General features: G+C 39.4%; 1 non-coding gene across 1 annotated transcript; it reads left to right on the forward strand.

Annotated features, from left to right (window-relative positions):
• The first annotated feature begins 712 nt into the window (after positions 1-712).
• Positions 713-820, forward strand: LOC130983830 (small nucleolar RNA R71). The gene has a single exon (XR_009087803.1). It is a non-coding gene; the product is annotated as a small nucleolar RNA R71 (small nucleolar RNA).
• The last annotated feature ends 9,372 nt before the right edge of the window (positions 821-10,192 follow it).

Raw genomic sequence — 10,192 nt, forward strand, 5'->3', positions numbered from 1 at the left:
TTGGGAGAGTGCTTGGGGGAAGTTCAGTAATTTTCTTGCTCAGCTGACCCACTTGTCCTTCCAAATTCCTAATGGAGGATCTAGTTTCAGTCATGAAACTTTGAGTGGTCTTTATTAGATCAGAGACCATGGTTGCTAAGTCAGAGGTATTCTGCTTAGGGCTCTCTGTCTGTTGCTGAGAAGATGATGGAAAAGGTTTAGTATTGTTAAACCTGTTTCTTCCACCATTATTATTGAAACCTTGTTGAGGTCTCTCTTGATTCTTCCATGAGAGATTTGGGTGATTTCTCCATGAAGAATTATAAGTGTTACCATATGGTTCTCCTAGGTAATTCACTTCTTCCATGGAAGGGTTCTCAGGATCATATGCTTCTTCCTCAGATGAAGCATCCTTAGTACTGTTTGGAGCATTTTGCATTCCAGACAGACTTTGAGAAATCAAATTGACTTGTTGAGTCAATATTTTGTTCTGAGCCAATATGGCATTCAGAGTGTCAATCTCAAGAACTCCTTTCTTCTGACTAGTCCCATTGTTCACAGGATTCCTTTCAGAAGTGTACATGAATTGGTTATTTGAAACCATTTCAATCAATTCTTGAGCTTCTGCAGGCGTCTTCTTCAGATGAAGAGATCCTCCTGCAGAGCTATCCAAAGACATTTTGGACAGTTCAGAGAGACCATCATAGAAAATACCTATGATGCTCCATTCAGAAAGCATGTTTGAGGGACATCTTCTGATTAATTGTTTGTATCTTTCCCAAGCTTCATAGAGGGATTCTCCATCCTTCTGTCTGAAGGTTTGGACTTCCACTCTAAGCTTACTCCATCTTTGTGGTGGAAAGAACTTTGCCAAGAAGGCATTGACTAGCTTTTCCCAAGAGTCCAGGCTTTCTTTAGGTTGAGAATCCAACCATATTCTAGCTCTGTCTCTTACAGCAAAAGGGAATAGCATCAGTCTATAGACCTCAGGGTCAACCCCATTAGTCTTGACTGTGTCACAGATTTGCAAGAATTCAGCTAAAAACTGATGAGGATCTTCCATTGGAAGTCCATGGAACTTGCAATTCTGTTGCATTAGAGAAACTAATTGAGGCTTAAGCTCAAAGTTGTTTGCTCCAATGGCAGGGATAGAGATGCTTCTCCCATAAAAATCAGGAGTAGGTGCAGTAAAGTCACCAAGCACCTTCCTTGCATTGTTGGCATTGTTGTTGTTTTCGGCTGCCATGTCTTCTTCCTTGAAGAATTCGGTCAAGTCCTCTAAAGAGAGTTGTGTTTTGGCCTCTCTTAGCTTTCGCTTCAAGGTTCTCTCAGGTTCAGGGTCAGCTTCAACAAGAATGCCTTTGTCTCTGCTTCTGCTCATAAGAAATAGAAAAAGAAGAAGAGAATGTGGAATCCTCTATGTCACAGTATAGAGATTCTTTGAAATGTCAGAGGAAAAGAGAATTAGAAAGAAGAAGGAGAAGGAGAATTCGAACTTTTAATTAGATAAGGTCCGAATTGTGCATTTAGAAGGAGTGGTACTCCATAAATAGAAGGAGGTGGGAAGGAGGGAAGAGAATTTTCGAAAATTCAATTAAAAAAATTTGAAAACATCTTGAAAAACATTAATTGATTTTCGAAAATCAAAGTGGAAAGGAAATAAAGTGATTTTTGAAAAAAGATTTTGAAATTAGAAATTAAAAAGATTTGATTGAAAACTATTTTGAAAAAGATGTGGTTAAAAAGATTTAATTGAAAAGTTATGGTTTTAAAAAGATGTGATTGAGAAGATATGATTTGAAAACATTTTTAAAAGATATGATTTGAAAACAATTTGAAAAGATATGATTTAAAAAGAAATTGATGACTTGCCTAACAAGAAAAGATATGATTCAAACATAAAACCTTTCTCATCAGAAAAGGTAACAATTTTGAGATGTTCAATCAAATCATTAATTGTTAGTAAGTATCTTTTTAAAAGGAAAGAAATTGATTTTGAAAACATTTGATTGAAAAGATTTGATTTGAAAAAGATTTGATTTTGAAAAACTAAGAAAAATTGATTTTGAAAACAAAATCTTCCTCCTAGCACCATCCTGGCGTTAAACGCCCAGAATGGTATACATTCTGGCGTTTAACGCCCAAAATGCTACCTTTTTGGGCGTTAAACGCCCAACCAGGTACCCTGGCTGGCGTTTAAACGCCAGTCTGCCTTCTTTACTGGGCATTTTTGAATGCTCAGCTTTTTCTGTATAATTCCTCTGCAGTATGTTCTGAATCTTCAATTCTTTGTATCATTGACTTGAAGAGACACAAATTAAAAAAAAAAAATATTTTTGGATTTTTAATAATCAAAATGCAAAAGGAATCAATTAACAATGCATGCAAGACACCAAACTTAGCAGTTTGTGTACTACTGACACTAACAATATGAAAATGCATATGAGACACACAAAATACTTCAAGTCAACAGAATTCAAAGATCAAAACAAAGAAATACATGCATGGTATTCGAAAAACATAACAATAACATGCATTGGATACCAAACTTAGGATGAGACACTAAACTTAAGCAAGAAACATAAAATCTTTTTGGTCTTTTTATGATTTTGTAATTTTTTTGTGTTTTTCGAAAATTAAGTATGAAAAAGTATCAAAATTCTTAATGAGAATTCCAGGAATCAGTGCAATGCTAGTCTAAGACTCCGGTCCAGGAATTAGACATGGCTTCACAGCCAGCCAAGCTTTCAAAGAAAGCTTCGGTCCAAAACACTAGACATGACCAAAGGTCAGCCAAATCTTTAGCAGATCACTGCTCCAAGAACAAAATTGATGAGAGTCAACAAGCTCTTGTGATGATAAGTTGAAACCTCGGTCCAATCAGATTAGACATGGCTTCTCAGCCAGCCAGATTTCAACAAATCATCATGAAACTCTAAAATTCACCTTTAAGAATTTCGAAAAAAAAATAACACCTAATCTAAGCAACAAGATAAACCGTCAGTTTGTCCAGCCTAAACAATCCCGGGCAATAACACCAAGAACTTGATGTTGTTGCCGGATCTTGGCACTGATGTTACCACAAGCTTGCTCAAAACTTGAACAATCCCCGGCAACGGCGCCAAAAACTTGGTGCGCGAAATTGTGAACAATACTTTTTCACAACTCAAATAATCCCCGGCAACGGCGCCAAAAACTTGGTGCGCGAAATTGTGAACAATACTTTTTCACAACTCAAATAATCCCCGGTAATGGCTCCAAGAACTTGGTGGCTCAATACCATGGCATTACACAACTTCGCACAACTAACCAGCAAGTGCACTGGGTCGTCCAAGTAATAAACCTTACGTGAGTAAGGGTCGATCCCACGGAGATTGTTAGTATTGAAGCAAGCTATGGTCATCTTGTAAATCTTAGTCAGGCAAACTCAAATGTATATGATAATGATGAACGAAAATAACATAAAAGATAAAGATAGTGATACTTATGCATATCATTGGTGTAAGAGCTTCAGACAAGTGTATGAAGATGCCTTCCTTTCCGTCTCTCTGCTTTCCTACAGCCTTCATCCAATCCTTCTTACTCCTTTCCATGGCAAACTTGTGTAGGGTCTCACTGTTGTCAGCAGCTACCTCCCATCCGCGCAGTGAAAGCTAATGCAGAGCACTCTGTCACAGTGCCGCCAATCACCGGTTTGGTTCCCTCCCCTACCGGAATAACTCTTTTGCATTGTCACCAACGCCCAGTAGGTTACAGGTTTGAAGCACGTCACAGTCATTCAATCATTGAATCCTACTCAGAATACCACAGACAAGGTTAGACCTTCCGGATTCTCTTGAATGCTGCCATCAGTTCTTGCCTATACCACGAAGACTCTGATCTCATGGAATGGCTGGCTCGTTTGTCAGGCGAGCACTCGGTTGTCAGGCGATCAACCATGCATCATGCAATCAGAAATCCAAGAGATATTCACTAAGCCTCAGATGCTTGTAGAACAAGAATGGTTGTCAGTCACCTTGTTCATGAGTGAGAATGGTGATGGGCGTCAATCATCACCTTCATCATGTTGAAGAACAAGTGATATCTTGGTAAAAGAACAAGTGGAATTGAATGGAAGAACAATAGTAATTGCATTAATACTCGAGGTACAGCAGAGCTCCACACCCTTAATCTATGGTGTGTAGAAACTCCACCGTTGAAAATACATAAGAACATAGTCTAGGCATGGCCGAATGGCCAGCCTCTCTAAGGTAGCATAAAACAAAGATAGCTACCAAGAGTCTTTTCAAAAGCTCTGTCAAAAGTCTCCTAATACAATAGTAAAAGGTCCTACTTATAGAAAACTAGTACATAGATGAGTAAATGACATAAAAATCCTCTTCCGGGCCCACTTGGTGTGTGCTTGGGCTGAGCATTGAAGCTTTTATGTGTAGAGACGTTTTCTGGAGTTAAACGCCAGTTCTCATGCCAGTTTGGGCGTTTAACTCCAACTTTTAATCCAGTTCCGGCGTTTAATCGCTGGAATTTCTGAGGCCGGATTGCTACGCGGGTTTGGGCCATCAAATCTTGGACAAAGTATGGACTATTATATATTGCTGGAAAGCCCAGGATGTCTACTTTCCAACGCCGTTGAGAGCGCGCCAATTGGGCTTCTGTAGCTCCAGAAAATCCGCTTCGAGTGCAGGGAGGTCAGAATCCAACAGCATCTGCAGTCCTTTTGAGTCTCTGGATCAGATTTTTGCTCAGGTCCCTCAATTTCAGCCAGAAAATACCTGAAATCACAGAAAAACACACAAACTCATAGTAAAGTCCAGAAAAGTGATTTTTAATTAAAAACTAATAAAAATATACAAAAAACTAACTGGATCATATCAAAAACATACTAAAAACAATGCCAAAAAGTATACAAATTATCCGCTCATCACTTCTCTTATCTGGGCTTGTTCTCGGACTTCAGGGAGTAGCTCAATTTCTTCTCTGTGTCCTTGTATGTTTCGGACCTCATCGTAGAAGCTCACCCTTGGACTTTGCTCATTGATTTCTACTGGTATCATGGCTTCTACGCCATAAGCAAGTCGGAAGGGTGTTTTCCCTGTGGTAGACTGAGGTGTAGTCCGATAAGCCCAAAGTACTTGTGGGAGCTCCTCGGCCCAGGCTCCCTTTGTGTCTTGCAACCTTTTCTTCAACCCTGCCAGTATGACCTTATTTGCTGCCTCGGCTTGTCCGTTTGCTTACGGATGTTCCACCGATGTGAATTGATGTTTGATCTTCATACTGGCTACTAGGCTTTTAAAGGTTGAGTCGGTGAACTGAGTACCATTATCAGTGGTGATGGAGTGAGGTATTCTGTACCTAGTGATAATATTTTTGTAGAGAAACTTTCGACTTTTCTGAGTGGTGATGGTGGCCAATGGTTCTGCTTCTATCTACTTTGTGAAGTAATCCACTCCTACTATTAGATATTTTACTTGTCCCGACGCTTGGGGGAATAGCCCTAGCAAGTCCAACCCCCATTTTGCGAAAGGCCATGGGAAAGTTATACTGATAAGCTCCTCGGGGGGAGCTACGTAGAAGTTTGCATGCATTTGGCATGGTTGGCACTTCTTCACAAATTCTGTGGCATCATTTTGCAAGGTCAGCCAGTAGAACCCGGCTCAGATTACTTTTCTGTCTAACGATCTAGCCCCAAGATGGTTCCGGCAGATTCCATTGTGAACCTCCTCTAACACCTCGGTTGTCCTTGAGGTTGGGACGCACTTTAGTAGTGGTGTTGATATTCCCCTTTTGTAGAGGATATTTTTCACAAGGGTGTAGTTTTGTGCTTCCCTCCGGATCTTTTTGGCCTCTTTTTCCTTTTTGGGGAGGATGTCGAATTTTAGATACTCGACTAAGGACTTCATCCACCCGAGGTCTAACCCGGTGACTTCAAGGACGTCTTGAACAGCCTCTGTTTTGACCACAAAGGGTTCTGGGAGAGTTTCTTGGATCAGGCTTTTATTGTTCCCCCCGGGTTTGGTACTTGCAAGCTTGGAGAGGGCGTCTGCCCTGCTGTTGAGGTCCCGAGTTTTATGCTTAATCTCGGTCTCTTTAAAGCGCCTAAGGTGCTCCAAGGTTTTGTCTAAGTATCTTTTCATACTGGGATCTTTGGCCTGATACTCTCCATTTATTTGGGAGATCATGATGAGCGGATGATTTGTATACTTTTTGGCATTGTTTTTAGTATGTTTTTGATATGATCTAGTTAGTTTTTAGTATATTTCTATTAGTTTTTAGTTAAAATTCACTTTTCTGGACTTTACTATGAGTTTGTGTGTTTTTCTGTGATTTCAGGTATTTTCTGGCTGAAATTGAGGGACCTGAGCAAAAATCTGATCCAGAGACCAAAAAGGACTGCAGATGCTGTTGGATTCTGACCTCCCTGCACTCGAAGCGGATTTTCTGGAGCTACAGAAGCCCAATTGGCGCGCTCTCAACGGCGTTGGAAAGTAGACATCCTGGGCTTTCCAGCAATATATAATAGTCCATACTTTGCCCAAGATTTGATGGCCCAAACCGGCGTTCAAAGTCACCTCAAGAAATCCCAGCGTTAAACGCTGGAACTGGCACCCAAATGGGAGTTAAACGCCCAAACTGGCACCAAGGCTGGCGTTTAACTCCAAGGAGAGTCTCTACACGAAATTTCTTCATTGCTCAGCCCAAGCACACACCAAGTGGGCCCGGAAGTGGATTTTTATGTCATTTACTCATCTCTGTACACCCTAGGCTACTAGTTTTCTATAAGTAGGATCTTTTACTATTGTATTAGACATCTTGGTAGCTATCTTCTATTTTTATGCTATCTTAGATCATTGGGAGGCTGGCCATTCGGCCATGCCTAGACCTTGTTCTTATGTATTTTCAACGGTGGAGTTTCTACACACCATAGATTAAGGTGTGGAGCTCTGCTGTACCTCGAGTATTAATGCAATTACTATTGTTCTTCCATTCAATTCCGCTTGTTCTTTTACCAAGATATCACTTGTTCTTCAACATGATGAAGGTGATGATTGACGCCCATCACCATTCTCACCTATGAACAAGGTGACTGACAACCACTCTTGTTCTACAAGCATTCGAGGCTTGGTGAATATCTCTTGGATTTCTGATTGCATGATGCATGGTTGATCGCCTGACAACCGAGTGCTCGCCTGACAAACGAGCCAGCCATTCCGTGAGATCAGAGTCTTCGTGGTATAGGCAAGAACTGATGGCAGCATTCAAGAGAATCCGGAAGGTCTAACCTTGTCTGTGGTATTCTGAGTAGGATTCAATGACTGAATGACTGTGACGTGCTTCAAACTCCTAGCAGGCTAGGGCGTTAGTGACAGACGCAAAAGTATCAATGGATATTATTCCGGCCTGAACGAGAACCGACAGCTGAATTCCGCTATGCCGTGACAGGACATATGCAATCGCTTTCACTGAGAGGATGGGAGGTAGCTGCTGACAACAGTGAGACCCTACACAAGCTTGCCATGGAAAGGAGTAAGAAAGGATTGGATGAAGACAGTAGGAAAGCAGAGAGACGGAAGGGAAGGCATCTTCATACACTTGTCTGAAGCTCTTACACCAATGATATACATAAGTATCACTATCTTTATCTTCTATGTTATTTTCGTTCATCATCATATATATTTGAGTTTGCCTGACTAAGATTTACAAGATGACCATAGCTTGCTTCAATGCTAACAATCTCCGTGGGATCGACCCTTACTCACGTAAGGTTTATTACTTGGACGACCCAGTGCACTTGCTGGTTAGTTGTGCGAAGTTGTGTAATGCCATGGTATTGAGCCACCAAGTTCTTGGAGTTCATGACCAGGGATTATTTGAGTTGTGAAAAAGTATTGTTCACAATTTCGCGCACCAAGTTTTTGGCACCGTTGCCGGGGATTGTTCAAGTTTTGAGCAAGCTTTTGGTAACATCAGTGCCAAGATCCGGCAACAACATCAAGTTTTTGGTGTTATTGCCCGGGATTGTTTAGGCTGGACAACTGACGGTTCATCTTGTTGCTTAGATTAGGTATTATTTTTTTCGAAATTCTTGAAGATGAATTCTAGAGTTTCATGATGATTTGTTGAAATCTGGCTGGCTGAGAAGCCATGTCTAATCTGATTGGACCGAGATTTCAACTTATCACCACAAGAGCTTGTTGATTCTCATCAATTTTGCTCTTGGAGCAGTGATCTGCTAAGATTTGGCTGACCTTTGGTCATGTCTAGTGTTTTGGACCGAAGCTTTCTTTGAAAGCTTGGCTGGCTGTGAAGCCATGTCTAATTCCTGGACCGGAGTCTCAGACTAGCACTGCACTGATTCCTGGAATTCTAATTAAGAATTTTGATACCTTTTCCCATTTAATTTTCGAAAAACACAAAAAAATTACAAAATCATAAAAAGACCAAAAATATTTGATGTTTCTTGCTTAAGTTTAGTGTCTCATCCTAAGTTTGGTGTCAAATGCATGTTTTTGTTATAATTTTCGAATCCATGCATATATTTCTTTGTTTTGATCTTTGAATTCTATTGACTTGAAGTATTTTGTGTGTCTCATATGCATTTTCATATTGTTAGTGTCAGTAGTACACAAACTGCTAAGTTTGGTGTCTTGCATGCATTGTTATTTGATTCTTGTCACATTTTGATTATTAAAAAAAATCCAAAAATATTTTTAATTTGTGTCTTTTCAAGTCAATGATACAAAGAATTGAAGATTCAGAACATACTGCAGAGGAATTATACAGAAAAAGCTGAGCATTCAAAAATGCCCAGTGAAGAAGGCAGACTGGCGTTTAAACGCCAGCCAGGGCACCTGGTTGGGCGTTTAACGCCCAAAGAGGTAGCATTTTGGGTGTTAAACGCCAGAATGTATACCATTCTGGGCGTTTAACGCCAGGATGGTGCTAGGGGGAAGATTTTGTTTTCAAATCAATTTTTTTAGTTTTTCAAAATCAAATCTTTTTCAAATCAAATCTTTTCAATCAAATGTTTTCAAAATCAATTTCTTTCCTTTTTAAAAGATACTTACTAACAATTAATGATTTGATTGAACATCTCAAAATTGTTGCCTTTTCTGTTGAGAAAGGTTTTATGTTTGAATCATATCTTTTCTTGTTAGGCAAGTTATTAATTTTTAAAATCAAATCTTTTTCAAATTGTTTTCAAATCAAATCTTTTTCAAATTGTTTTCAAATCATATCTTTTAAAATTGTTTTCAAATCATATCTTCTCAATCACATCTTTTTAAAAACCATAACTTTTCAATTAAATCTTTTTAACCACATCTTTTTCAAAATAGTTTGCAATCAAATCTTTTTAATTTCTAATTTCAAAATCTTTTTCAAAAATCACTTGATTTCTTTTTCACTTTTAATTTTCGAAAATTATCAATCAAATTTTCAAAATGTTTTCAAAATCTTTTAATTAATTTTCGAAAATTCTCTTCCCTCCTTCCCACATCCTTCTATTTATGGAGTATCACTCCTTCTAAATGCACAATTCGAACCTTATCTAATTAAAGTTCGAATTCTCCTTCTCCTTCTTCTTTCTATTTCTCTTTTCCTCTGACATTTCAAGGAATCTCTATACTGTGACATAGAGGATTCCACACTTTCTTTTTCTCTTCTCTTTCATATGAGCAGGAGCAGAGACAAAGGCATTCTTGTTGAAGCTGACCCTGAACCCGAGAGAACCTTGAAGAGAAAGCTAAGAGAAGCCAAGGCACAACTCTCTTTAGAGCACCTGACCGAATTCTTCAAGGAAGAAGAACAAATGGCAGCCGAAAACAACAACAATGCCAACAATGCAAGGAAGGTGCTTGGTGACTTTACTGCACCTACTCCTGATTTCTATGGGAGAAGCATCTCTATCCCTGCCATTGGAGCAAACAACTTTGAGCTTAAGCCTCAATTAGTTTCTCTAATGCAACAGAATTGCAAGTTTCATGGACTTCCAATGGAAGATCCTCATCAGTTTTTAGCTGAATTCTTGCAAATCTGTGACACAGTCAAGACTAATGGGGTTAACCCTGAGGTCTATAGACTGATGCTATTCCCTTTTGCTGTAAGAGACAGAGCTAGAATATGGTTGGATTCTCAACCTAAAGAAAGCCTGGACTCTTGGGAAAAGCTAGTCAATGCCTTCTTGGCAAAGTTCTTTCCACCACAAAGATGGAGT

The sequence above is a fragment of the Arachis stenosperma genome, chromosome 5 (assembly GCF_014773155.1).
Source record: "Arachis stenosperma cultivar V10309 chromosome 5, arast.V10309.gnm1.PFL2, whole genome shotgun sequence".
NCBI lineage: Eukaryota > Viridiplantae > Streptophyta > Magnoliopsida > Fabales > Fabaceae > Arachis > Arachis stenosperma.